The sequence below is a fragment of the Triticum urartu genome, chromosome 1A (assembly GCF_056163025.1).
Source record: "Triticum urartu cultivar PI428250 chromosome 1A, HENAU_Tu73, whole genome shotgun sequence".
Taxonomy (NCBI): Eukaryota; Viridiplantae; Streptophyta; class Magnoliopsida; order Poales; family Poaceae; genus Triticum; species Triticum urartu.
Genome location: NC_141873.1, coordinates 59,437,713 through 59,443,712, shown reverse-complemented (window position 1 = coordinate 59,443,712; position 6,000 = coordinate 59,437,713). Strand labels below are relative to the sequence as shown.

Below are 6,000 nucleotides of genomic sequence, written 5' to 3'. Positions count from 1 at the left end.
AACATAGTTTTGGTCATCGTTGCAATTAATAGAAAGTAATAAAGAAAGATAGGTCTTCACATATAAATATACTATCTTGGATATCTTTTATGATTGTGAGCACTCATAAAAATATGACATGCTAAAGAGTTGACATTGGACAAGGAAGACAACGTAATGGGTTATGTTTTCTTACATCCGAGATAAATTATATTGTCTTGGATCCCCCAACATGTTGAGCTTGCCTTTCCCCCTCATACTAGCCAAATTCATTGCACCAAGGAGAAATACTACTTGTGCTTCCAAATACCCTTAAACCAGTTTTGCCATAAGAGTCCACCATACCTACCTATGAATTGAGTAAGATCCTCCAAGTAAGTTGTCATCGGTGCAAGCAATAAAAATTGCTCTCTAAATATGTATAACTTATTAGTGTAGGAGAAAATAAGCTTTATACGACCGTGTTATATGAAAGAAATAAAAGAAACAGATTGCATAATAAAAGTCCATATCACAAGTGGCAATATAAAGTGGCGTTATTTCGCACTAAGATTGTAAAAACTGTAAAAAAATATAATAAATAAATTAGATAACGATAATTTTAACGGCATTGCCAAAACATTAATTAAAATAATAGAAACAACTAGATTTATTATTACAGCAAATAGCATTTAGTCATGCAAAACAAATTCTTCTCCAAACCTTCATATATTTTATAGACCCTTGTCTCATTTATTTCACATAAAGTAAATGCCAACTAATGGCCAGCCAAGCAAATTACAGGTACAGCCCACAAGAGACACAAGTGAAGGCATGCATGCATGCATGCCAGATGTAATGTGTCTTCAAACCGACATAGCTATTCACCCCACTATAAATAGGAGCCATCCCTTTCACTGGACCATTCTACTACCTCACACACACATACGCTGGAGTACCCCACCACTTGCCTTTTCACCTTCTGCCACACTGTTGTCCTTCACTGCGGTGAAGATCTTTGGGTTGCATGCGCCACTAGGTACTAATCAAGTACCTTGTTATGTTAGCCCTTCTTGCTTGATTTCTTATCTATCTCCACCTCGGTTTGAATCAGTCCATGAGCATCTATTCACCTTGATCTCTTTACCTTACTGTAAAAAAACAAAATGTTTGCGTAAACATCCAAGTTAATCAAAACTAATTAGATCAATTGCAAAAGCCTGTAAAAGTGTCTGTGAATGACATCCGTGGCTTGTACTAGATATAACATGCCAAGAATCAAATCCTAGGTACTAGTAACTTGCTAAGACATGTATGTATGTATCCAAAAGATTAACCTTCCTGTGTATACTACCTTGTCCTAATTATTAATCCCTGCCAATCTGTAGCAAACACTGACAGATTGATGTTTATAATCTACTCACAAGTAATTATTTTTGGAGTTTCACTGCCACTGTTTACTTCTATATGGTGTTCAAGGATGAGTAGCACTAGTTAGGAATAGCATTTAGATCTAATTAGTAGCAATACCATGACCACACCATAGATTAAATCTTGATTAATTTCTTGGCCTTGAGATAAACAAAGAGAAAGAAGGCAATATGGCTGAGTGGGGAATAGTAGGGCCTGGGATAAAATGAACAACATATGCACACCCACGTTCTCATATAGCAGGCACTTGTTGTGAAATTTGGAGCACTTCATGGAGAAGGAATCAGGATTAGCACTTACCAGTAGTAGTAGTAGGATGTGGCTAGTCCACACCGTTAGCAGCAGAGCCATGGCGACCGAGCAGCGCCGGTGAAGCCGCACGCGCCCGACGCCCGTGGCTGCACGCCTCGTGCGTGTGGCTGCGCTGGGGGAGGATGTAGGCATGGAGACGTCGTTGCCGCTGCAGCCGGTGGCAAGCCCACCGGACCTGGATCAAGCGGCGCTAGGATTGAGTGGTGGCGGCGATTTTGGCGGCGGCGGATCAAATAAATGGGGGATATGGTAGAGGGAGTCGAGGGGATTTCGTGGGTGTCCGCGGTGTCGCCGGAGATGGCCGGAAGTGGCAGATCGAGCCGGCGGCGGCCTGCTCTGTAGTTAGGGAGAGAGAGATGAGTTGGTTCTGTTCGGCTGAGCATACCAGTGACAGTGAGAGAGAGGAAGAGAGCTGGGGAAGATGACTAGTTGGATAAAAAAATGATATTTCTGCCGGGGTTGGGTTCAACCAGCTAAACACGTTTTTCCTTTTGAGCTTGCTTGCTTGCTCTTTGTGATGTGCACGTGCGTACTACTTCTTGATGTGCTGTATGCATTTTGCTTCTAATTACACACTAGCACGTACCATTACCTCTTTAATTAAAATGGATTGCATCGTATGGAAGTGTTGCTTGATGCTTGGATCTTGATTAGGGAAAATATAAACTTCTTTGCCAAATAATTATCAGGAGTCGATCTCAAACCCATAGGACCCACTACTGGTGGTTCTGAGTTGGTCGGAGCGCTACCCGGCAAGTCGTCATCTCCTTGACCATGTCTTGATAAATGTTTTCCGGGCTATGGGTCATTTCTAAAATTTTGCATACGAATTAAAAATAATTTTTTTTCATAAATGAAATGAGATTTGGATCATGTGGATCCACTAATTTGGCAATTGGACCAGATCAGGTGAAGTATCTGTATTAAGTAGTTGTGACCCGGGCAGGGCTACATTATAAATAAATATTTGGTGGGTAGGGGAGCTTATGTTGGTCAAGGCAATCTGGGTAGGGTTGGCTTGGATGGCGGGCTCCTCTACATAGGGTATCACATTAGGACACAACCAACTGGCGCTTACTTCAAAAGCGGCGCAAATCATACTGACCATAGACCTGGAATGGGACGTGCTGAACCGACTGCCCATGCCAAGTAGCTGCCTCTGCATGGGTGAGAAGGTGGCTGTAGCTGGGTAGGTACAGTCGCCCTAGGGCGGGACCGCCGGTCAAGGGTCTCGACCCGCGGGCCTTTAGTAAGGCAAGGTGGAAAAGCAGAGGTAGTGTACGGGCTGGTTAAAGGTTCTGGTTCCTTGGTCTAGTCGTGTGCATGGGTAGCGCATGGACGACTTGTACCAAGTGATGCTATGGGCAAAGCAGTACACCTCTGATCAGAGTAAATGTGATATCACTCCCAGCTTCCGGGATTGGAAGTGCGTCGTGTGGGTTTTCCTCTAACACAGAATGTAAGATCCCACGTCGCTCTGTCGCCAGTAGTTTTTATGAATTAAAAAAATGGTTTTCAACAAAATGGAGTAAGGGAAAATATTTTTACCTACATAGTATTTTGAGATAATGGCTCGGTGGTGGTAGCCATGGCCGATAAAGTTTTTCCTCTTAAAAAAACTCATGCATCCACTTTTCCCGGCGACTTGCGGAGTACGTATTTTATACGTACTCAGCTGCACTTATGTTGTTTTTTAGAGCAAGTGAGTTATGAGAACTCCGAGGCGATAGAGAATGGTACTTATGATGAGTATGGTCATCTTGACGACTTCGGTTATTCTGAATTGGAGTATGATTATGAGGAAGTCGACAATCAAGGCTATGAAGAGTAGATGCCCTCCATGGTTGGTCTAAAAGGCTCGTACTATAGGCGGGTGACGATCTATCGTCATGGCCGCTTAGGCTTAGTCGACACTTGAGGTGTCTATGTAATAAAAGCTTGCCTACTCATGGCAGCTGCTCCGCCTTGTACATGATACTGTTCTCCTTAACTGATCCTGGCGCAACTCTGAAGTGACGGCTTCCGTTACGCCTGACTCTGTTGGACGTAACGGGGCGTCACAAAGATTTTGTGCATCCAACCATAAAAGCGCATGACGACCTCCGCTTCCCACTACGAAGGGCTTATCTTTTACTTTCACTTCCTACCTTGCATAAGAGTCATGGTGATCTTCACCCTTCCTTTTAACACTTTATCCTTTGGCAAGCACTGTATGTTGGAAAGATCCTGGTATATATGGCTAATTGGATATGAGTTTTCATGAACTATTATTGTTGACATTACCCTAGAGGTAAAATGTTGGGAGGTAAAACTATAAGCCCCTATTTTTCTCTGTGTCCGATTAAAACTCCATACCCATAAGTATTGCGTGAGCGTCAGCAATTGTGAAAGACTATATGATAGTTGAGTATGTGGACTTCCTGAAAAGCTCTTATACATTGACTCTTTTCTATGTTATGATAAATTGCAATTACTCCAATGACTGAGATTATAGTTTGTTAGTTTTCAATGAAGTTTACTATTCATACTTGAAATTGTGATTGAATTATTACTCTAGTATAAAAAATTATATGACAAGAATTATGTAAGTTGTTGTTTTAAGAATGATCATGATGCCCTCATGTCCGTATTTTATTTTTATCGACACCCCTGTCTCCAAACATGTGGACATATTTTTCGATTTCGGCTTTCGTTTGAGGACAAGCGAGGTCTAAGCTTGGGGGAGTTGATACGTCCATTTTGCATCATGCTTTTATATCGATATTTATTGCATTATGGGCTGTTATTACACATTATGTCACAATACTTATGCCTATTCTCTCTTATTTTATAAGGTTTACATGAAGAGGGAGAATGCCGGCAGCTGGAATTTTGGGCTGGAAAAGGAGCAAATATTAGAGACCTATTCTGCACAGCTCCAAAAGTCCTGAAACTCCACGGAAGATGTTTCCAGAATATATAAAAAATACTCAGCGGAAGAGACTCACCAGGGGGGCCACACCCTGCCCACGAGGGTGGGGGGTGCGCCCTACCCTCCTGGGCGCGCCCCCTACCTCATGGGCCCACTGGTGGCCATCTTCTGCTATATGAAGTCTTTCGATGGGACAAAAATAACAAGCCATCTTCTCGGACGAAACTCCGCCGCCACGAGGCGGAACCTTGGCGGAACCAATCTAGGGCTCTGGCGGAGCTGTTCTGCTGGAGAAACTTCCCTTCCGGAAGGGAAAATCATCGCCATCGTCATCACCAACACTCCTCTCATCGGGAGAGGGCAATCTCCATCAACATCTTCATCAGCACCATCCCCTCTCAAAACCCTAGTTCATCTCTTGTATCCAATTCTTATCTTCAAGTCCGGGATTGGTGCTAGTAGGTTGCTAGTAGTGTTAATCACTCCTTGTAGTTGATGCTAGTTGGTTTATTTGGTGGAAGATCATATGTTCAGATCCTATATGCATATTCATACCCCTCTGATTATGAACATGTTTATGCTTTGTGAGTAGTTACGTTTGTTCCTGAGGACATGGGAGAAGTCTTGCTATTAGTAGTCATGTGAATTTGGTATTCGTTCGATATTTTGATGAGATGTATGTTGTCTCTCCTCTAGTGGTGTTATGTGAACGTCGACTACATAAAACTTCACCATTATTTGGGCCTGGAGGAAGGCATTGGGAAGTAATAAGTAGATGATTGGTTGCTAGAGTGGCAGAAGCTTAAACCCTAGTTTATGCGTTGCTTCGTAAGGGGCTGATTTGGATCCATATGTTTCATGCTATGGTTAGGTTTACCTTAATACTTTTGTTGTAGTTGCGGATGCTTGCAACAGAGGTTAATCATAAGTGGGATGCTTGTCCAAGTAAGGGCAGTACCCAAGCACAGGTCCACCCAAATACCAAATTATCAAAGTACCGAACGTGAATCATATGAGCGTGATGAAAATTAGCTTGACGATATTCCCATGTGTCCTCGGGAGCGCTTTTCTCTATATAAGAGTTTGTCCAGGCTTGTCCTTTGCTATAAAAAGGATTGGGCCACCTTGCTGCACTTTATTTACTTTTGTTACTTGTTGCTCGATACACATTATCCTATCACAAAACTATCTGTTACCACTTATTTCAGTACTTGCAGAGAATACCTTGCTGGAAACCGCTTATCATTTCCTTCTGCTCCTCGTTGCGTTCGACACTCTTACTTATCAAAAGGACTACGATAGATCCCCTATACTTGTGGGTCATCACCCCTGAAGCCTCGGCCTCGGGAGCCGCATGCCGCACCTCATCAATGACTGGCGCCTCAGGA

At 42.8% G+C, this 6,000-nt stretch overlaps 1 long non-coding RNA gene across 1 annotated transcript; it reads right to left on the bottom strand.

Annotated features, from left to right (window-relative positions):
* Positions 1–610: 610 nt before the first annotated feature.
* Positions 611–2,228, bottom strand: LOC147990006 (uncharacterized). Its single transcript, XR_015618716.1, has 2 exons — positions 1,690–2,228; positions 611–1,109 (listed from the first exon to the last, which is right to left on the bottom strand). It is a non-coding gene; the product is annotated as an uncharacterized LOC147990006 (long non-coding RNA).
* Between the last annotated feature and the right edge of the window lie 3,772 nt (positions 2,229–6,000).